Consider the following 22,403-nt stretch of genomic DNA (forward strand, 5'->3'; position numbering starts at 1 on the left):
TACTAAGAATGTTAAGGCGGATGCCTTGTCTCGCAGTTTTTCTCCCATAGTCGGTGCTGAGAAAGAGGAGAACATTTTACAAGAAGGTGTTGTGATAGCTGCTTTGGACTCCGTTTTGGAAAATGAGATTCTTAAAGCACAGGAGAATGCCCCTTCTAACACTCCTCATGGGAGGTTGTTTGTGCCTGGGACCTTTAGGAGAGATTTGTTTGTTGAGTGTCACGAATCTCGGTTGGCAGGTCATCCCGGAATCTCTGAGACCAAGAGACTGGTGGGTCGCAGTTTTTGGTGGCCTGGATGGCAGAAGGAAGTCATTAAGTGGGTGCGTCAATGTACTATATGTGCTAGATCTAAGTCCTCACATACTCCTGCTGCGGGGTTGCTTTGTCCTTTGGAGGTTCCCAGTGCTCCTTGGACACATTTGGCTATGGACTTTATAACTGACCTTCCCCCCTCTGAGGGTTTTACTGTCATCTGGGTGGTCGTGGACCGTTTTAGCAAGATGTGTCACTTGGTTCCTTTCGTCAAACTGCCCTGCGCTAAAACTCTCGCTAAGGCCTTTGTCAAGGAAATTGTCAGACTTCATGGCGTTCCTACTGACATTGTTTCTGATAGGGGTCCTCAGTTCGTGGCTCGTTTTTGGCGTGCCTTTTGTGATAGGTTGGGAGTTCATTTGTCGTTCTCGTCCGGATATCATCCTGAATCTAATGGCCAGACAGAAAGGAAAAACCAGGATGTTGAGCAGTTCTTGCGTTGTTTTGTGGCAGACAATCAAGAGGGGTGGTCTGAGTTTCTGCTACTTGCTGAATTTGCTCTGAACAATCATACATCTTCTTCTGCTGGTTGTTCGCCTTTTTTTTGTTGTTCTGGGAGACATCCGTCGTTTGGGTCGTTCTCCAAGTTGGGATCTGCCGTGCCTGAGGAGGAGAATTTTTCCGGTGATTTGGAGAGAGTTTGGACGGATGTGCGTGGTAATCTTCAGGAGGTCAACAGAAAATCTAAAGACTACTTTGATAGGAAACGACAGGAGGTTTTGTTCGCTGTTGGTGACATGGTTTGGTTGTCCTCTAGGAATCTGCGGTTGAGGATTCCTTCAAAGAAATTGGGTCCCAAGTTTGTAGGGCCCTTTAAGGTGCTTCAGGTTGTCAACCAATCTGCTGTTAGGTTGGAGGTTCCTACCTCCTGGAGAATTAATCCGGTATTTCATGTCTCTCTGTTGAAAAAAGCTGTTGTATCGGATTGTGACGCCTCTGCCTCTGTTCCTCCGGTGGTGGAGGACGGGGAATATGAAATTTCTCGCATCCTTAACTCTAGACGGTATAGAGGTAGTTTGCAGTATCTTGTGGCCTGGAAAGGTTTCGGTCCCGAGGATAACTCTTGGGTGAGGTCGGATGATGTTTCCGCGTCCAGACTTATCAGAGCGTTTCACAGGAGATTTCCTGATAAGCCTGGTCCTAGGGGATCCGGAGGATCCTCTTAGAAGGGGGGGTACTGTTAGAACCTTGCTCTTAGGTTTTTTTTCCTTTGTTGGTCACATGACCTTGTTGGCCTATTTAATCCTGCTCCGCCCTTCTGGCTTTGCTGGACTTCATTGTATATCTACTTTCTAGCTAGCCTGTGCTCTGTGTCTTGCTCTGTAGGTTTGCTTGGTCTACTGACCTCTTTGTTCTATATATTTTGTTTGTTCGTCTGTCTGCTACTATTTCTGTTAGGAGGTGTCCCATATTCTTCCCAGTCCTTAGTACTTGTAGGGATTCCTTCCCCACATCTATAGGTCTCCGTACAGACTAGCTTAGGACTTTAGCAGGTCTGATCGCAGGATCAGGTCCCCTGTTACATCGTAGGGATTAAGCTGAGTTCTATCATAGGGACAGATCTCCTCTCTTTCCTTAGCTCTGGTAGCAGAACATAACACCGACTGCCCCTTGGCGGCTGGGGACCGTGCGGACACTCGGCCGCGGGGCGGCTGGGGACTGAGTATGGACACACGGCCGCCGGGCGGCTGGGGACTGAGTATTGATTCCAGGCCGCCAACACAGCCATGACGTGGTGGCCAGATTCCGCCTCCACATGCCTAAAAGGCCCAATTTCAAGTTCAAGCAAGCAAGCAGTATGGTATTGCAGCCTGGGGGTGGGTGGGTGGCAGGCTGCATACTTGCGCTTGTATTGCAAGGAATGGGGGAGGTACAATTGAACACTGCCCTGGGACTAGAACTTGCATGGGGATAGTTGCAAGTCTGCATCTTCTGATGCGGCAAGGATCACTTATGATGGGCACACTTTTAGACAGTGACCTTGGAGTCAGAGATGCTTCCAGGGGTCTTCCCCATGCTGTTCCCATGTCTTTTCAGCACTTTATGCATGTGTCACACAGCACATGGCCAGATAAGGTTGTAAAATGTTAAAATGACATTTCCCGGTGAATGCATTTGTCATAGTTGAAAGCAATACAAAAGTGCAAAAACGCATAAAAAGTGCTACTTGTGAACATAGCCGAAGGTGTGGAGGAGTATTTTTGTTTTTGGTCATTTATTTTAACTTATACACAAGTCTTTTCCCTGGAAAGGATGTTCCTTAACATATTTCACAGGAAAAAAGTTTCACTTTCGTTTTATTGTGAGCCTGTAAAAGTGGCTTAATACCTCTGACCACGTTGTTGACAGCAGTGACCTGGGGGTCAGAAATGCTTCCTGGGGCGATCCCCATGCTGTCCCCATGTCATTTGAGCACTGTCACTATCGTTTTGGGCACTTGTTAGGCTTTTAAAAGACTGCCGGGGGTGCCACCGCAAAAATGCTCGAGTCTCCCATAGACTAACATTGGGCTCGTTGCTCGGGTCGAGCACCCAAGTATCACGGCGAGCTCGGCCCAAGCTTCGAGCACCCGAGCATTTTAGTGCTCGCTCAACACTAGTGATTATTGCTAATTGAAAACTTTTCCCAATGCTCCGCCATGGTGACTTGAAATACAGTCAGCATCGGCAATTTTTGTTAGTCTCTCAGGAGACTTAATCCATGGTATGCAAATGACAGAGTGTTAGTTCCTCCCAATTGGGAAAGGAAATCTTGCGCCCCACAGCATCGTATTGATGATTTTCGCTTGGATCAGGAGAGAGCTAGATGATCTGCCTGCAATGTCCAAAAATGACCTCTTCCCTGAGCCCTCAGACTGCAACTCCCAGGATGCTTTGCGGCAGCGGAGGAAGGGCAGTGGTCATTTGGAACTCACCATGGCTTAAACGAGCTCTTCCTGGAAGTGGGGATTTCTTGGTCTCTTGAGTTACTTTAACTTTGTGCAGTGGCAGTATCGTAGCCCATGAGGTTTAACCGAGGTGTGATTATTGCTAATTGAAAACTTTTCCCAATACCCTGCCATAATGACTTGAAATATAGTCAGCATAGGCAATTTTTGTTGGTCTCTCAGGAGACTTAATACATGGTATGCAAATGACAGAGTGTTAGCTCCTCCCAATTGGAAAAGGAAGTCTTGCGCCCCACAGCATCGTATTGATGATTTTCGCTTGGAACAGGAGAGAGCTAGATGATCTGCCTGCGATGTCCAAAAATGACCTCTTCCCTGAGCCCTCAGACTGCAACTCCCAGGATGCTTTGCGGCAGCGGAGGAAGGGCAGTGGTCATTTGGAACTCGCCATGGCTTAAACGAGCTCTTCCTGGAAGTGAGGATTTCTTGGTCACCTGAGTTACTTTAACTTTGTGTAATGGCAGTATCGTAGCCCATGAGTTTTAACCGAGGCGTGATTATTGCTAATTGAAAACTTTTTCCAATGCCCTGCCATGATGACTTGAAATACAGTCAGCATCGGAAATTTTTGTTTTTCTCTCAGGAGACTTAATCCATGGTATGCAAATGACTGAGTGTTAGCTCCTCCCAGAGGGGAAAGGAAATGTTGTTCCGCACTGCATCGTATTGATGGTTTTCGCTTGGAGCAGGAGAGAGCGAGCTGATCTGCCCGCAATGGCCAAAAATGACCTCTTCCCTGAGCCCTCAGACTGCAACTGCCAGGATGCCTTGCGGTAGAGGGGGAAGGGCAGTGGTCATTTGGAACTCACCATGGCTTAAACGAGCTCTTCCTGGAAGCTGGGATTTCTTGGTCACCTGAGTTACTTTAACTTTGCGCAGTGGCAGTATCATAGCCCATGAGGTTTAACTGAGGCGTGATTATTGCTAATTGAAAGCTTTTCCCAATATCCCGCCATGATGACTTGAAATACATTCAGCATCGGCAATTTTTGCTGGTCTCTCAGGAGACTTAATCCATGGTATGCAAATGACAGAGTGTTAGCTCCTCCCAATTGGGAAAGTAAATATTGCACCCCACAGCATCGTATTGATGATTTTCGCTTGGAACAGGAGAGAGCTAGATGATCTGCCTGCAATGTCCAAAAATGACCTCTTCCCTGAGCCCTCAGACTGCAACTCCCAGGATGCTTTGCGGTAGCGGAGGAAGGGCAGTGATCATTTGGAACTCACCATGGCTTAAACGAGCTCTTCCTGGAAGTGGGCATTTCTTGGTCACCTGAGTTACTTTACGCAGTGGCAGTATCGTAGCCCATGAGGTTTAACCGAGGCGTGATTATTAGAGATGAGCGTTGTTCTACTCGAACTGTTCGCCAATCTCAAATTCGAGCTGTTTTGGGCGGTATTCGAGCCGTTCGGCGAACACGAACAATTTGAGAAAAATTCGGCTGTTCGAGGTTATGTTCGATAACTGTTCGTGCACCAAAATCATAACTGGATTTTTTCTCAGTAATGATGAAAACTAATGTTAATACGCAGTTTGAGTGTACAGCGGGGTGGGGGGAGGGGCAGGGGATGGATCTCTGCAGGAACAATGAAGATCTCCATTTTTTTTTCTCTTTCCCGCATTTACAGTGGGGAGGTGCAATCTGTCAGCCTATCAGCAGCGCACACACGGAGCGAAGTGCTTTTTTTCACACAAGCAAGGGCATGTGTCATTGGCAATGTATGTCACATGTCCTTGCCCTATAAGACCAAGCCACTTTCCCCGTCGCCACCATTTTCTCACTGCTGCAGCTGCGTGTTAGACGGCACCGCTGTTGCTGTGTGCGCTATACCTTGTTAATTTCAAGCCAATTTTCGCACAAATATACAGATAGCTTGGGAGTAGGGAATAGTTGTGATTGCAGTCCTTTTAAGGACTAGGTTACAGCATTTCCTACGACTTTTATCAGGGAGGTCTGTGCTCTTAAATAGATCGGTTGTGGGAGTAAAGACTAATTGTAATTGCAGTCCTTTTCAGGACTAGGTTACATCAGTTCCTATCAGTTTTTGCCAGGCAGGTCTGTGCCAGTGCTGTGCAAGTTTTTTTCACAGCATTTGGCTGAATCTAGCAAAGCTAATCCTTTTTGGCCTATTGCAGAGTGTGTTAGTCAGTGGAGTAGCCTATCTGTGTTGCAAGATATACCACCTGTGTATAGAATACCAATTTTTTTACTGCACCTAGTGAAGTAAAATCTTTTGGGCATAGCATCATTCTATTAGTCCATCTATACTGACCTCAATCAGGTTGCAAATTAAAACTAATTTTTATCTGCATCTACAGTACCTCTGAAAAAATATTTGGGCTTCTAGCAGTGTGTGGGACTTGTTCAATTAGTCCATCTATACTGACCTCCATCAGGTTGCAAACTGAATATATTTTTTTCTGCATCTACCTCTGAAAAAATATTGGGCTTCTAGCTGTGTGTGGGTCTTGTTCTATTAATCCATCTATACTGACCTCCATCAGGTTGCAAACTGAATATATTTTTTTCTGCATCTACCTCTGAAAAAATATTTGGCCTTCTAGTAGTGTGTCGGACTTTCTCTATTAGTCCATCTATACTGACCTCCATCAGGTTGCAAATTAAAACTAATTTTTATCTGCATCTACAGTACCTCTGAAAAAATATTTGGGCTTCTAGCAGTGTGTGGGACTTGTTCTATTAGTCCATCTATACTGACCTCCATCAGGTTGCAAACTGAATATATTTTTTTCTGCATCTACCTCTGAAAAAATATTGGGCTTCTAGCTGTGTGTGGGTCTTGTTCTATTAATCCATCTATACTGACCTCCATCAGGTTGCAAACTGAATATATTTTTTTCTGCATCTACCTCTGAAAAAATATTTGGCCTTCTAGTAGTGTGTCGGACTTTCTCTATTAGTCCATCTATACTGACCTCCATCAGGTTGCAAATTAAAACTAATTTTTATCTGCATCTACAGTACCTCTGAAAAAATATTTGGGCTTCTAGCAGTGTGTGGGACTTGTTCTATTAGTCCATCTATACTGACCTCCATCAGGTTGCAAACTGAATATATTTTTTTCTGCATCTACCTCTGAAAAAATATTGGGCTTCTAGCTGTGTGTGGGACTTGTTCTATTAATCCATCTATACTGACCTCCATCAGGTTGCAAACTGAATATATTTTTTTCTGCATCTACCTCTGAAAAAATATTTGGCCTTCTAGTAGTGTGTCGGACTTTCTCTATTAGTCCATCTATACTGACCTCCATCAGGTTGCAAATTAAAACTAATTTTTATCTGCATCTACAGTACCTCTGAAAAAATATTTGGGCTTCTAGCAGTGTGTGGGACTTGTTCTATTAGTCCATCTATACTGACCTCCATCAGGTTGCAAACTGAATATAGTTTTTTCTGCATCTACCTCTGAAAAAATATTGGGCTTCTAGCTGTGTGTGGGTCTTGTTCTATTAATCCATCTATACTGACCTCCATCAGGTTGCAAACTGAATATATTTTTTTCTGCATCTACCTCTGAAAAAATATTTGGCCTTCTAGTAGTGTGTCGGACTTTCTCTATTAGTCCATCTATACTGACCTCCATCAGGTTGCAAACTGAATATAATTTTTTTCTGCATCTAGCTCTGAAAAAATATTTGGCCTTCTAGTAGTGTGTCGGACTTTCTCTATTAGTCCATCTATACTGACCTCCATCAGGTTGCAAATTAAAACTAATTTTTATCTGCATCTACAGTACCTCTGAAAAAATATTTGGGCTTCTAGCAGTGTGTGGGACTTGTTCTATTAGTCCATCTATCCTGACCGCCATCAGGTTGCAAACTGAATATAGTTTTTTCTGCATCTACCTCTGAAAAAATATTGGGCTTCTAGCTGTGTGTGGGTCTTGTTCTATTAATCCATCTATACTGACCTCCATCAGGTTGCAAACTGAATATATTTTTTTCTGCATTTACCTCTGAAAAAATATTTGGCCTTCTAGTAGTGTGTCGGACTTTCTCTATTAGTCCATCTATACTGACCTCCATCAGGTTGCAAACTTAATATAATTTTTTTCTGCATCTAGCTCTGAAAAAATATTTGGCCTTCTAGTAGTGTGTCGGACTTTCTCTATTAGTCCATCTATACTGACCTCCATCAGGTTGCAAATTAAAACTAATTTTTATCTGCATCTACAGTACCTCTGAAAAAATATTTGGGCTTCTAGCAGTGTGTGGGACTTGTTCTTTTAGTCCATCTATACTGACCTCCATCAGGTTGCAAACTGAATATATTTTTTTCTGCATCTACCTCTGAAAAAATATTGGGCTTCTAGCTGTGTGTGGGTCTTGTTCTATTAATCCATCTATACTGACCTCCATCAGGTTGCAAACTGAATATAATTTTTTTCTGCATCTAGCTCTGAAAAAATATTTGGCCTTTTAGTAGTGTGTCGGACTTTCTCTATTAGTTCATCTATACTGACCTCCATCAGGTTGCAAATTAAAACTAATTTTTATCTGCATCTACAGTACCTCTGAAAAAATATTTGGGCTTCTAGCTGTGTGTGGGACTTGTTGTATTAGTCCATCTATACTGACCTCCATCAGGTTGCAAACTGAATATAATTTTTTCTGCATCTAGCTCTGAAAAAATATTTGGCCTTCTAGTAGTGTGTCGGACTTTCTCTATTAGTCCATCTATACTGACCTCCATCAGGTTGCAAATTAAAACTAATTTTTATCTGCATCTACAGTACCTCTGAAAAAATATTTGGGCTTCTAGCAGTGTGTGGGACTTGTTCTATTAGTCCATCTATACTGACCTCCATCAGGTTGCAAACTGAATATAGTTTTTTCTGCATCTACCTCTGAAAAAATATTGGGCTTCTAGCTGTGTGTGGGTCTTGTTCTATTAATCCATCTATACTGACCTCCATCAGGTTGCAAACTGAATATAATTTTTTTCTGCATCTAGCTCTGAAAAAATATTTGGCCTTCTAGTAGTGTGTCGGACTTTCTCTATTAGTCCATCTATACTGACCTCCATCAGGTTGCAAATTAAAACTAATTTTTATCTGCATCTACAGTACCTCTGAAAGAATATTTGGGCTTCTAGCTGTGTGTGGAACTTGTTGTATTAGTCCATCTATACTGACCTCCATCAGGTTGCAAACTGAATATATTTTTTTCTGCATCTACCTCTGAAGAAATATTTGGCCTTCTAGTAGTGTGTCGGACTTTCTCTATTAGTCCATCTATACTGACCTCCATCAGGTTGCAAATTAAAACTAATTTTTATCTGCATCTACAGTACCTCTGAAAAAATATTTGGGCTTCTAGCTGTGTGTGGGACTTGTTGTATTAGTCCATCTATACTGACCTCCATCAGGTTGCAAACTGAATATATTTTTTTCTGCATCTACCTCTGAAAAAATATTTGGCCTTCTAGTAGTGTGTCGGACTTTCTCTATTAGTCCATCTATACTGACCTCCATCAGGTTGCAAATTAAAAATAATTTTTATCTGCATCTACAGTACCTCTGAAAAAATATTTGGGCTTCTAGCTGTGTGCGGGACTTGTTGTATTAGGGACTTGTTGTATTAGTCCATCTATACTGACCTCCATCAGGTTGCAAACTGAATATATTTTTTTTCTGCATCTACCTCTGAAAAAATATTTGGCCTTCTAGTAGTGTGTCGGACTTTCTCTATTAGTCCATCTATACTGACTTCCATCAGGTTGCAAATTCAAAATAATTTTTTTCTGCATCTAACCCAGCCAATAGTTTTGGCCTAATACCACAGTTTGGCCACTCAGCTCTGCTCGGTTACCATCCATTGTTTTTTTGTGCAAACAACTCCAGAGTTGTGAATTAGTTAACCACCAAAATGAGTGGAAAAAGGCCTGCTGCTGGTGGAAAGGGGAATAGGCGTGTTGGGAAGGGGAAAAAAGGTCCGTGGGGTAGGTGTTAAAGCAACAGTAACATCTGCAGAAGAAAGACCATCTTCCAGCCAAACTAAAATGTCTACTTCTTTTAGCGGACAATGTGATAAGATCCCTTTCTTACGGCCACGCCAATCGCTACAAATTCCAGATGAGGCACTAAAACAGCAGGTGCTTCAACGGATATCAAGTGCTCCTTTAAGTGGGCTTTCCTCCACATCAACTTCAACATCACAAATACTCCAGTCCTCAAAGGTGTCACCCAAATCGCACTTGCTTCCTCACAGCTCCCAAATCTCCAGCTGCCCGTCTGAGTATGAGGTAGAACAGATGGTTGAGTCTGCAGAGCTGTTTACTCATACTATAGCCTGGGAATCAGAGGTCGACTCCAGCGCTTCTGTGAATCCAGACGAGGAAATGATCTGCACTGATGCCCAGAATCTTTATGAGTCGGATCCAGGACCAGACGCAGAAGGTTCTGACCATAATGTAGACCCTCATTCCCAAACTGTAACTCCTGTTGGTGGAGACAATGAGGAAGACGATGATAAGACTCAAATACCTGATTGGAGCGACAACTTTAGTTTTTTGTCAGGGCAGGAACAGGTTGGCTCTGAGGACGACGGGTGTGATAACGCACAGGGTGATGATGATGAGGTCGGAGATCCCACTTACTGTCAACCCACAGTCAGCCAAGAGATGAGGTCAGCAGAGGAGGTGGAGGAAGATGCTAGTGACGACGAGGTCAGGTTGCGCCTTCCTGGACAGAGACGTAGTACTGGAAGCACGTCAACAACTGCATCCTCAAACACAACTCTGCCTCTCACCACAAGTCGTGGTGGCTCTTCAGGTCGCATGGGTGCTAAGCCTTGCATAGCCTGGGCATTTTTTCAGATCGATAAAGATGACCCAACTCGTGTTATCTGTAACATTTGTCAGCAAAAGCTAAGTAGAGGCCAAAAAATACATAGTTTGAGTACTTCATGCATGAACCGGCACATGGACATGAAGCATAAGTTGCAGTGGGAAGCTCAGTGTGCTACAATGCGGCCTAGCCGGCCGGGCCAACCACCGTCTGCCATATCTTGTGCATCCGCGGCCTCTTCATCCTCTGTGACTGGGGGGACAGCAGTCACACCTGTTTTGGGGCGCAGACCTGCCACCTCTTTACCCGCAACAGCCAGCGTGATTGGCAGGTCATCATTTTCTTTGGAGGTGGTAACACCAGCTGGTGTTGAGCGCTGTCCGACATCGATAGCACCACCTTTGGATGAAGGCAACCTAACATGTCCGCCTGCATCTTCCTCACAGACCGGCAGTTTGCCGGGGACACCCTTATCAACCCCGTCTAAGCACAATAGCCAGCCCTCGGTCCCTCAGATGTGGACAAGTAAAAGACCATTTCCTCCTAGCCATGAGAAAGCTAAGACGTTGAATTTCACCATCTGCAAGCTCTTGGCTACAGAAATGCTGCCTTTCCGCCTGGTGGACACAGAGGATTTTCGAGACCTTATGTCCGTCGCAGTGCCCCAGTACCAGATGCCCAGTCGGCACTACTTCTCAAAGAAAGGTGTGCCTGCGCTCCACCAGCATGTCGCACACAACATCACCGCTTCTTTGAGAAACTCTGTGTGTGACAGGGTGCATTTCACCACAGACACTTGGACGAGTAGGCATGGACAGGGGCGTTACATGTCGCTGACTGGGCACTGGGTAACTATGGTGACAGCAGGACAAGGGGCTGCTGTCCAAGTCTTGCCGTCCCCACGAGTTGTGCGTCAATCCTCTTTATGTCAAAGTTCCTCCACTGCTTCTGCCTCCTCAACCTCCTCTCGGTCTTCCACCTGCACCCAAAGCCTGTCTGGTCATGCCACAAGCTTTCTAACTGCGCAGAAGGGATCCTGCACACCTCCTTACTATGCTGGCAGTAGGGCTCAACGTCATCAGGCGGTTTTTACATTGAAATGTCTGGGAAATGTGAGTCACACAGCTGAGGAGTTGTGGTCAACTCTGGAGAACCAATTTCATGAATGGTTGTCTCCACTGGACCTGAAACCAGGGAAGGCCGTGTGCGACAATGCTGCAAACCTGGGTGCGGCCCTTCGCCGGGGCAATGTCACACACGTGCCTTGTATGGCTCACGTGTTGAACCTGGTTGTCCAGCAATTTTTAGCCCACTATCCCAGACTAGATGGCCTTCTGCAGAGGGCACGGTCGCTGTGTGCTCACTTCCGCCGTTCGCATCCCGCAGCTCAGCGACGTACATCTCTACAGAAGTCGTTGGGCCTGCCACTTCACCGGCTAAAATGCGATGTGCCTACCCGGTGGAATTCAACTCTGCACATGTTGCAGCGACTGTGGCAGCACCGACAAGCCCTGGTGCAATATGTTCTGACGTATAGCCTGGGCCAACGAGATTCAGAGGTGGGGCAAATCACGCTGGAGGAGTGGTCTCAGATCAGGGACCTATGCACCCTTCTGCACAGTTTTGAAATGGCGACGAAGATGTTTAGTGCTGACGATGCCATTATCAGCATGACTATTCCGGTGATTTACATGCTGGAGCACATGTTAAACAGAATTCGGAGTCAGGTGGTGGCACAAGAGGAGGTGGAGGAAGTAGAGGAGGAGGAGTTGTATGCGGAAGGGCTAACATCTGCAAGGTCCAGAAGGTCGGCAGCACCAAGGCGGCAGGCATGTGAGGGTGGGGGAGATGGTTTTACCAGGGCGCATGGTAGCAGCCAAACTAGTGAGGAAGGTGCAGGAGCCCAGGAAGAAGTGGAGGACGAACTGATGGAAGACTCATCAGATGAGGGAGACCTTGATCACATTTCTGTTGTGCGAGGTTGGGGGGAGAGGACAGAGGAAGGAAGCATGATTGTTACCTCGCCACCAACACAACAGGGACTTGGTGCTCCTGGATGCGCAACACACATGAGTGCCTTCTTGCTGCACTACCTGCAACATGACCCTCGAATTGTGAGAATTAGAAATAATCCTGACTACTGGGTTGCCACACTGTTAGATCCCCGGTACAAAAGTAAATTTGCAGAAATTATTCCTGCCATAGAAAGGGATGCACGCATGCAGGAGTATCAGCAGAGACTGTTGCAGAATCTTACATGTGCTTTTCCACAAAATACCAGTGGTGCACATAGTGAATCTCACAGTTCCAACTTGCCAACCGTGGGACCGTCAAGTGTTCAGCACTCAAACCGTAACAGAACCACAGTATCTGCTGGTAACATCAATTTTGCGGAATCATTTCACCACTTTTTTAGCCCATCCTTTGCAAGGCCACTGGAGACAAGAAGTCTGACACATAGTCAACGCCTAGAGACGATGGTACAGGAGTATCTCCAAGTAAACATTGAAGCCACGACTGTGTCACTGGACCCTTGCTCTTTTTGGGCTTCCAATCTGGATAAATGGCCGGAGCTAGCCACTTACGCCTTGGAGATCTTGTCATGCCCCGCAGCCAGCGTTCTGTCTGAACGTGTGTTCAGCGCTGCTGGTGGTGTGCTGACAGATAAGCGCACGCGGCTCTCCACTGATAATGTAGACAGACTCACGTTCATAAAGATGAACAAATCATGGATCCGAAACGACTTTTCTACCCCTGTGTCATCCTGGGGAGAGTAAAAGCTTGATGATTGGTTAAAATCACCCTACCAAACGTTTTAAGCTTTCAAATTACTAATCATGTTTATCTGTATCTTGACTGGAAAATAATTTGGGCTTTGTAGCAGTGTGCAGCACTGATCCTATTAGGCCATCTATAATAAGCTCCACCAGATTTAAAATTAAAAATAATTTTTAGCTGCATCTAGCCCGGAAAATAATTTTGGGGCTCCGAGATGCGCAAGACACATAAGTGCCTTCTTGCTGCACTACCTGCAGCATGACCCTCATATTGTCAGAATTCGAAGTAATCATGACTACTGGGTTGCCACACTCTTAGATCCCCCAAACTTTTCGATCAACCTTTTCATTTTAATAAAGACCAAAAAAATGGTCATTTTTGAAATTATAAGCATTAGCAGGTTGTTAGAAACTGAAATCAAACAGTTTTCAACTCAAAACTTTATTCTAGGTGATGTTACATTTTCACATAGGACCCCTTGTTCGAAAGGAGCTTCTGAACTCTCTCGTCCATTGAATTTGTCAGGTTTTGGATGGTTTCTGCTTCAATTGTTTTGCATGAGGACAGAATACCTTCCCAGAGCTGTTGCTTAGATGTGAACTGCCTCCTGCCATAATAGACACTCCTTTTAATGATGCTCCAAAGGTTCGGAATGGGGTAAAGGTCAGGGGAGCATGGGGGTCACACCATAAGTTTGTCCCCTTTTATGCCCATATCAGCCAGAGATGCAGATGTTTTATGTGCAGCATGAGATGGTGCATTATCATGCAGAAAAATGATCTTGCTGTGAAATACACGGTTCTTCTTCTTGAACCATGGCAGGAAGTGCTGTTTGAGAAAATCCACATACATTATGGAGTTCATCTTTTGCGCCTTCAGGGATCCTAAAGGGGCCGACAATCTCTCTCCCCATGATTCCAGCCCAAAACATTACTCCACCTCCTCCTTGTTGGCGCTGTAGCCGTGTTTGCGTGGGGTGTCCATCAACCAGCCATCCTCCACTCCATCCATCTGGACCATCGAGCGCTGCACGGCACTCATCCGTGAACAAAACAGTTTTGAAATCAATCTTCATGTAATGTTTGGCCCACTGGAGCCGTTTCTGCTTGTGTGAAGTGGATAGAGGAGGTCGACAGGATGGCGTATGCACAGCTGCAAACCTCTGAAGGACCCTGCATCTTGTTGTTCGGGGGACGTTGGAGGCACAAGCAGCTTCAAAAACTTGTCTGCTGCTATGACAAGGCTTTTTTGCCGCTGCTCTTTCAACCTGACGTAATTGCCTGTAGGAAAGAGTCCTCAATTTGCCCTTATCAGCACGCACACGTGTGTACTGTGAATCAGCTACATACTTCTTGATTGCCAAGACACTTCATCCTGATCATCGCACAATGTTGATTGTAGTCATGCCTTGACCTAAACACTCCACAATTTGTTGCTTCTCAGCAGCCGACACATCCTTTTTCTTTCCCATTTTGGCAGAAAATGTAGGCTGCTTAATAATGTGAGAGAGCCTTCTTAAGTAGTCTTGCCTTTCATTGGACACACCTGCCAAACTAATTAGCACAGGTGTCTGCAATTGATTACAGTGATATAAAGAGCCCTGACACACATCACCATCAATGAGTTTAACTGACAAACAAACAAATTCTTCCCTTATCACTCCTAAACACTTTTTGCATAATAATTTGGAACGCGGTGTACATGTGCTTTTCCACAAAACACCAGCGGTTCACGTAGTGAATCTTACAGTTCTAACTTGCCAACCGTGGTCTGTATGGAATTGTTCAATAAAGGGCCCAAAATTAAGATAACATAGATGGGAGAGGTCTCTATGAATAGGAATTCCTAAGTATTTGATACCCTGTGAGGGCCAGGCAAAGGGAAAGTTGGACTGGATGGAATCCTATATGGATTTGGGGAGGGAGACATCGAGGGCCTCAGACTTCGCTGCATTGATTTTAAAATTTTACCATGTAACAAAGTGATCTATTTCAGCCATAACAGCATGGATGGATATATGTGATTGAGTGATATATACTAGGACATCATCAGCAAATAGAGAGCACTTGTACTCGGTGCCTCCCACCTCAATCCACCTAATATTGGGGTTATGGCGAATTGATGAGAGCAGGTGCTCCGTCACTAGGATGTATAAGAGAGGGGACAGAGGACATCCCTGCCTTGTCCCATTGGTGATTGTGAAAGGTGATGAAAATGTTCTGACGCACCCCCTGGGCCTTGGGACACCCGGAGCCGGACCCTTTTTGGTGGATGCTGGTGGTTGTAGTCTTCGTGGCGGCGATCCGATTCCGTGGCTCAGGGCGGTCAAACCAGTGGCGGAACTATTTATGTGGTTTTGATGTTTAAATGTCCGACTACGCCACCCGTGGATTGCGGTCAGAGTGAACCGCCGCTACAGGGCAGACCGCTGAGGCTGGTGTTGTGGGTGCAGCAGAGCGTAGCATAACTCCCCACGGGAGGAGTATAGCCTCAGGGCAGTGTATGCGGAGGATGGGGGTGATGGTGCAGGGCAGCAGCAGTAACGACACGGAGTCAGTGATGCAGTCCAGGGCCTTTACTCACAGTTCTTATTATCCAGACCACATCTGCAGGTAACGGCTGCCCACGTCGTACTGTGCTCACCAGGTGAGGGGCTCAGACAACTCCCAGATAACTTTGGAGCACTTCACAGGACCCCCTTTGTGTGTCCTTTGTCTGGCCTTTCTTACCAACACTTCTGTCCGGCTGCCTCGGGCCTCCTCTTGGTAAACTTGGCGCCAGTTTCCCTGACCCTATGTGGTGCCTTCCTAGCGGGTGTAGCGAGGGGCTGCGCCACATAAAATGTCAGAGCCTCCGGTTTCTAGCTGAGGGTCGTTTCCTGCCTCCACTAGTTCGGGGACCGGTCTCCCCCTTTGGCCTGACCCCTCCACGCAGGTGGATTCGGGCGTGCGGTGGCGACTCGCCCGTCCGCACCCCTGGGATCCCTTCATTCCTCGTTCCTGGAGCCTTCTCCGCTCCTCTTCCTTCCTTCTCCCTCTTCCAGGCCTGGGCCTCTGTTACTAGGCCCGCCTCCGGAGCAGAGCTCATGCAGAGCCCCTGCTCCCTGCCACTTCTGCTCAGACTTCTCTGCACTGAACTAAGATGGTGCCCACCTTTTATACTCCCTTCTCAATGCACCCAGGAACTGCTTCCTCCCTGCTCCTGCACTACAGGGTTCCCCTTCCTCAGTGTTCCCTCCCCCCACTCCAGCCAGGGACAGGGACTGTCGTGCCCATCTCAGGGGCATATTGGTCGCCCTGCCCCACGGCAATGTGGTGTAATGCATGCAGGTGTCGGGTCCTGATCCACACTCCATCCTTACCTGAGAGTGAGATATCACACCTCTGGGTGAGGTGCAATACGTCTGTAGCAACCGAGCCCTCAGGGTGCTACAGTTCCATTTATCTTCAGCCTAGGTGACGTATTGCGATACAGGGCCGTGATTTTGGCTATAAAAGGGTCCCCTAGACCCCTACCCCAAGCTTTTTAAGAGAATCATATATGGCGTGCCAGGAGACTCTATGGAATGCTTTCTCAGCATCCAACGAGAGTATCTAATTACAAATTTTTAACTGCATCTAGCCCAGGAAATACTTTGTGCCTAGTAGCAGTGTCTGCTAGTCAGCGGATTATCCCGGCTGTTAAGCAAGCTACACCACCTGTAGTTTAGACACTTAATTTTTTCAAAGGAAATGCTTCGGGACCATGGGATACTCAGTGAAGAGCATCAGGAGGCACCCCAAGGCATAGGGGCTGGGACTGGCAGTAGGATGCCTTGCGGTGGACAGCCGAGCTCGATCCTTATAAAAGCTTTTTAACTGCAGCAGCTTTAGTGGACGCTACTGGAGCTGGAATTACGCGACTGCTGGCATGAGACTTGCCCTCCAATAGATCCTTGTAAATGGATTTAAAGTGTATTCATTCAAATTAGAGAGACAATTTAATTTAAAAAGCTTAGAGCTGCCTCCACCACAGGGGGGCTCGCTCGACCCACCAGCGGACAGGCACCAGTATTGGGAGAGGGGGGCTGGCCATCAGGGTTCACCGCGGCTCTGGCACAAACCCGGCGACACGGAGGTGGCACGGGCAGGAGCGGACTGGCCGTGTCGGCTTCTCACTTTTTGGATTTTAGAAGGGCATGACATGCCTATATCTGTGTCTCCCCCTCCTTTTACTCCTCCACCTCTTTTATTTTCGCATGACTATATGTACTTGTCACTTTTCCATGTGTTAGTTGTGTCTTCTGAGCAGTTTGTCAGCTTTTGGACACCTTTGAAGGTGTTTTCTATGTGTTTCTATGTGTTTTTGTTTGCCTGCCATTGGTTTTAACGGTGTTCGAAGGTGTTCGACGAACAGTTCGGCGAACACACGGGTGTTCGACGAACCGAACCGAACTCGAACACTACGGGGGTGGCTCAACACTAGTGATTATTGCTAATTGAAAACTTTTCCCAATACCCCGCCATGATGATTTGAAATATAGTCAGCATAGTCAATTTTTGTTGGTCTCTCAGAAGACTTAATCCATGGTATGCAAATGACAGAGTGTTAGCTCCTCCCAGTGGGGAAAGGAAGTCTTGCGCCCCACAGCATCATATTGATGATTTTCGCTTGGAGCAGGAGAGATCGAGCTGATCTGCCTGCAATGTCCAAAAATGACCTCTTCTCTGAGCACTCAGACTGTAACTCCCAGGATGCTTTGCGGCAGCGGAGGAAGGGCAGTGGTCATTTGGAACTCACCATGGTTTAAGCAAGCTTTTTCTAGAACCTGGGATTTCTTGGTCACCTGAGTTACTTTAACTTTGCGCAGTGGCAGCATCATAGCCCATGAGGTTTAACCGATGCATGATTATTGCTAATTGAAAACTTTTCCCAATATCCCGCCATGATGACTTGAAATACAGTCAGCATAGGCAATTTTTGTTGGTCTCTCAGGAGACTTAATCCATAATATGCAAATGACTAAGTGTTAGCTCCTCCCAGTGGGGAAAAGAAATGTTGCTCCACACTGTATCGTATTGATGGTTTTCACTTGGAGCAGGAGAGAGTGAGCTGATCTGCCCGCAATGGCCAAAAATGACCTCTTCCCTGAGCCCTCAGACTGCAACTGCCAGGATGCCTTGCGGTAGAGGGGGAAGGGCAGTGGTCATTTGGAACTCACCATGGCTTAAACGAGCTCTTCCTGGAAATGGGGATTTCTTGGTCACCTGAGTAACTTTAACTTTGCGCAGTGGCAGTATTATAGCCCATGAGGTTTAACCGAGGCGTGATTATTGCTAATTGAAAACTTTTCCCAATATCCCGCCATGATGACTTTAAATACAGTCAGCATAGGCAATTTTTGTTGGTCTCTCAGGAGACTTAATCCATGGTATGCAAATGACAGAGTGTTAGCTACTCCCAATTGGGAAAGGAAATCTTGCGCCTCACAGCATCGTATTGATGGTTTTCGCTTGGAACAGGAGAGAGCTAGATGATCTGCCGGCAATGTCCAAAAATGACCTCTTCACTGAGCCCTCAGACTGCAACTCCCAGGATGCTTTGCGGCAGCGCAGGAAGGGCAGTGGTCATTTGGTACTCACCAAGGCTTAAACAAGCTCTTCCTGGAAGCTGGGATTTCTTGGTCACCTGAGTTACTTTAACTTTGCGCAGTGGCAGTATCATAGCCCATGAGGTTTAACCGAGGCATGATTATTGCTAATTGAAAACTTTTCCCAATATCCCGCCATGATGACTTGAAATACAGTCAGTATCGGCAATTTTTGTTGGTCTCTCAGGAGACTTAATCCATGGTATGCAAATGACAGAGTGTTAGCTCCTCCCCATTGGGAAAGGAAATCTTGTACCCCACTGCATACTAAGTTAAATAGTTTGTAAAGCCGAATAAAGACTTGCGTCCATCAAGTTCGACCTGTTAGTAATGTAATTGCTAAAGTTGATCCAGAGGAGGGCAAAAACCCCAAATGATTTAGCCAATCTTCACCTGAGGAAACATTTCCTCCCGACTCTGAAACCAGCAGTCAGAATAAATCCCTGTATCAACCTACTATTTTATTTTATTTTTAAGTATACGCTGAAATCTGTCCAAAAATGACCTCTTCCCTGAGCCCTCAGACTGCAACTCCCAGGATGCTTTGCGGCAGCGGAGGAAGGGCAGTGATCATTTGGAACTCACCATGGCTTAAACGAGCTCTTCCTGGAAGTGGGGATTTCTTGGTCACCTGAGTTACTTTGCGCAGTGGCAGTATCGTAGCCCATGAGGTTTAACCGAGGCGTGATTATTGCTAATTGAAAACTTTTCCCAATACGGCGCCATGATGACTTGAAATGCAGTCAGCATAGGCAATTTTTGTTGGTGTTTCAGGAGACTTAATCCATGGTATGCAAATGACAGAGTGTTAGCTTCTCCCAGAGGGGAAAGGATGTCTTGCGCCCCACAGCATTGTATTGATGATTTTCGCTTGGAGCAGGAGAGATCGAGCTGATCTGCCTGCAATGGCCAAAAATGACCTCTTCTCTGAGCAGTCAGACTGTAACTCCCAGGATGCTTTGCGGCAGCGGAGGAAGGGCAGTGGTCATTTGGAACTCACCATGGCTTAAACAAGCTTTTTCTAGAACCTGGGATTTCTTGGTCACCTTAGTTACTTTAACTTTGCGCAGTGGCAGTATCGTAGCCCATGATGTTTAACCGAGGCATGATTATTGCTAATTGAAAAGTTTTCCCAATATCCCGCCATGATGACTTGAAATACTGTCAGCTTAGGCAATTTTTGTTGGTCTCTCAGGAGACTTAATCCATAATATGCAAATGACTAAGTGTTAGCTCCTCCCAGTGGGGAAAAGAATTGTTGCTCTGCACTGCATCGTATTGACGGTTTTCACTTGGAGCAGGAGAGAGTGAGCTGATCTGCCCGCAATGGCCAAAAATGACCTCTTCCCTGAGCCCTCAGACTGCAACTGCCAGGATGCCTTGCGGTAGCGGGGTGAAGGGCAGTGGTCATTTGGAACTCACCACGGCTTAAGCAAGCTCTTCCTGGAAGTGGGGATTTCTTGGTCACCTGAGTTACTGTAACTTTGCGCAGTGGCAGTATCGTAGCCCATGAGGTTTAACCGAGGCGTGATTATTGCTTATTGAAAACTTTTCCTAATATCCCGCCATGATGACTTGAAATACAGTCAGCATCGGAAATTTTTGTTGGTCTCTCAGGAGACTTAATCCATGGTATGCAAATGACAGAGTGTTAGCTTCTCCCAGTGGGGAAAGGAAATGTTGCTCCGCACTGCATCGTATTGACGGTTTTCACTTGGAGCAGAAGAGAGTGAGCTGATCTGCCCGCAATGGCCAAAAATGACCTCTTCCCTGAGCCCTCAGACTGCAACTGCCAGGATGCCTTGCTGCAGCGGGGGAAGGGCAGTGGTCATTTGGAACTCACCATGGCTTAAACGAGCTCTTCCTGGAAGGTGGGATTTCTTGGTCACCTGAGTTACTTTAACTTTGCGCAGTGGCAGTATCATAGCCCATGAGGTTTTACCGAGGCGTGATTATTGCTGATTGAATACTTTTCCCAATATCCCGCAATGATGACTTGAAATACAGTCAGCAACGGCAATTTTTGATGGTCTCTCAGGAGACTTAATCCATGGTATGCAAATGACAGAGTGTTAGCTCCTCCCAATTGGGAAAGGAAATCTTGTACCCCACTGCATACATAGTTACATAGTTTGTAAAGCCGAATAAAGACTTGCGTCCATCAAGCTCGACCTGTTAGTTCTGTAATTGCTAAAGTTGATGCAGAGGAGGGCAAAAACCCCAAATGATTTAGCCAATCTTCACCTGAGGAAAAATTCCCTCCCGACTCTGAAACCAGCAGTCAGAATAAATCCCTGTATCAACCTACTATTTTATTTTATTTTTAAGTATACGCTGAAATCTGCCTGGTATCTAGAAATGCATCCAGTCCCCGCTTGAACTGGTGTAGTGAATCCGACATTACCGTCTCCTCACTCAGTGAATTCCATATTCTCACTGCTCTTACTGTAAAGAACCACTTCCTATGCTGGTGCTGAAAACTTTTTTTTTCCAGTCTCAGTGAATGCCCTCTTGTTAGCGTAATATCTCTCCTTTTGAATAAATCCCTGGCAAGATCTCTATACTGTCCCCTAACATATTTGTACACATTTATTATGTCCCCTCTCAACCTTCTCTTTTCCAGGCTGAATAGTCCTAGTTTTGCCAACCTCTCTGGGTATTGCAGTCCCTCCATTCCCTTTATTAATTTTGTTGCCCTCCTTTGTACCTTTTCAAGCTCATTTATATCCTTTCTATATATTGGGGCCCATAACTGAGCACAGTATTCCAAGTGTGGTCTGACCAGTGCTTTGCACAGTGGAAGAACAACGTTCTCATCCTTTGCAGCTATACCTCTTCTGATACATCCCATTACCCTGTTTGCCCTTACAGCAGCGGCCTGACTTTGGGCACTCCAATTTAGTTTGCTATCAATCAAGATGCCCAAGTCCTTCTCCATCTCTGAATTCCCCAATGATTTCCCATTCAGTGAGTACTGGTGACTTCCATTTTTCCTTCCCATATGTATGACCTTACATTTCTCCTCATTAAACCTCATTTGCCATTTAATGCTCCACCTACCCAGCTTATCCAAATCCCTCTGTAGGTCTGCACTGTGCTCTTTTGTATTAATTGTTTTACATAATTTTGTGTCATCTGCAAATATTGATATTTTACTATTTATCCCGTTGACTATGTCGTTAATAAAGATATTAAATAACATTGGGCCTAGTACAGACCCCTGTGGTACCCCACTAGTGACGCTTACCCAATCTGAGTATATTCCATTTATAACCACCCTCTGCCTTCAATCCTTTAGCCAGTTAGCTACCCACTTGCAGACATTTTCCCCCAGCCCCATCATTCTCATTTTGTATACCAACCTATTATGTGGCACGCTATCGAACGCTTTTGAGAAGTCGAGATACACGACATCCACTGGTTCCCCCTGATCTAATCGAGAGCTAACCTCCTCGTAGAAGTCAATCAGGTTTGTTTGGCAGGATCGATTCCTCATGAATCCATGTTGGTTCGGGATTAAAAGATTATTAGCATCAAGATGCTCCGTAATTGCCTCTTTAATGAAGCTTTCAAAAATTTTGCCCACAACGGACGTCAGACTCACCAGCCGATAGTTTCCGGCGTCACTTTTTGCACCCTTTTTGAATATTGGCACTACATTCGCCTGTCGCTAATCAAGTGGTACAGACCCAGTCTCAACAGAGTCCTTAAATATAAGATATAACGGTCTGTCTATCACATTACTTAGTTCCCTTAGTACCCGTGGGTGTATGCCATCAGGTCCTGGTGATTTGTTTATTTTAATGTTATTGAGGCGTTTCTGTACCTCAACTTGGGTTAGATTAGTCATACTTAGTGGAGGATTAAGCTTGTCACTTCTCATTTCGCCTGTTAGTTCTATTTCCTTTGTGAAAGTTGTC

At 45.7% G+C, this 22,403-nt stretch overlaps 10 non-coding genes and 2 pseudogenes across 10 annotated transcripts; all 12 read left to right on the forward strand.

The window, feature by feature from the left end:
* The first annotated feature begins 2,889 nt into the window (after nucleotides 1-2,889).
* LOC141167999 (U4 spliceosomal RNA) lies at nucleotides 2,890-3,006 on the forward strand (annotated as a pseudogene).
* Nucleotides 3,007-3,286: 280 nt separating this feature from the next.
* Nucleotides 3,287-3,427, forward strand: LOC141168231 (U4 spliceosomal RNA). Its single transcript, XR_012251975.1, has one exon. It is a non-coding gene; the product is annotated as a U4 spliceosomal RNA (small nuclear RNA).
* Nucleotides 3,428-3,707: 280 nt separating this feature from the next.
* LOC141167837 (U4 spliceosomal RNA) lies at nucleotides 3,708-3,848 on the forward strand. The gene has a single exon (XR_012251625.1). It is a non-coding gene; the product is annotated as a U4 spliceosomal RNA (small nuclear RNA).
* Nucleotides 3,849-4,128: 280 nt separating this feature from the next.
* On the forward strand, nucleotides 4,129-4,269 carry LOC141168430 (U4 spliceosomal RNA). The gene has a single exon (XR_012252167.1). It is a non-coding gene; the product is annotated as a U4 spliceosomal RNA (small nuclear RNA).
* Nucleotides 4,270-17,291: 13,022 nt separating this feature from the next.
* LOC141168014 (U4 spliceosomal RNA) lies at nucleotides 17,292-17,411 on the forward strand (annotated as a pseudogene).
* A 280-nt stretch (nucleotides 17,412-17,691) lies between these two features.
* On the forward strand, nucleotides 17,692-17,832 carry LOC141168220 (U4 spliceosomal RNA). The gene has a single exon (XR_012251965.1). It is a non-coding gene; the product is annotated as a U4 spliceosomal RNA (small nuclear RNA).
* Nucleotides 17,833-18,112: 280 nt separating this feature from the next.
* On the forward strand, nucleotides 18,113-18,253 carry LOC141168416 (U4 spliceosomal RNA). Its single transcript, XR_012252153.1, has one exon. It is a non-coding gene; the product is annotated as a U4 spliceosomal RNA (small nuclear RNA).
* Nucleotides 18,254-18,533: 280 nt separating this feature from the next.
* On the forward strand, nucleotides 18,534-18,674 carry LOC141168405 (U4 spliceosomal RNA). The gene has a single exon (XR_012252142.1). It is a non-coding gene; the product is annotated as a U4 spliceosomal RNA (small nuclear RNA).
* Nucleotides 18,675-19,120: 446 nt separating this feature from the next.
* LOC141167632 (U4 spliceosomal RNA) lies at nucleotides 19,121-19,261 on the forward strand. The gene has a single exon (XR_012251426.1). It is a non-coding gene; the product is annotated as a U4 spliceosomal RNA (small nuclear RNA).
* Nucleotides 19,262-19,541: 280 nt separating this feature from the next.
* On the forward strand, nucleotides 19,542-19,682 carry LOC141168471 (U4 spliceosomal RNA). The gene has a single exon (XR_012252208.1). It is a non-coding gene; the product is annotated as a U4 spliceosomal RNA (small nuclear RNA).
* A 281-nt stretch (nucleotides 19,683-19,963) lies between these two features.
* Nucleotides 19,964-20,104, forward strand: LOC141168282 (U4 spliceosomal RNA). The gene has a single exon (XR_012252024.1). It is a non-coding gene; the product is annotated as a U4 spliceosomal RNA (small nuclear RNA).
* A 280-nt stretch (nucleotides 20,105-20,384) lies between these two features.
* Nucleotides 20,385-20,525, forward strand: LOC141168459 (U4 spliceosomal RNA). The gene has a single exon (XR_012252197.1). It is a non-coding gene; the product is annotated as a U4 spliceosomal RNA (small nuclear RNA).
* Nucleotides 20,526-22,403: the final 1,878 nt, after the last annotated feature.

The sequence above is a fragment of the Phyllobates terribilis genome, unplaced genomic scaffold (genome assembly GCF_046119375.1).
Source record: "Phyllobates terribilis strain yellow unplaced genomic scaffold, ASM4611937v1 Scaffold_11__3_contigs__length_659146591, whole genome shotgun sequence".
NCBI classification, from domain to species: domain Eukaryota; kingdom Metazoa; phylum Chordata; class Amphibia; order Anura; family Dendrobatidae; genus Phyllobates; species Phyllobates terribilis.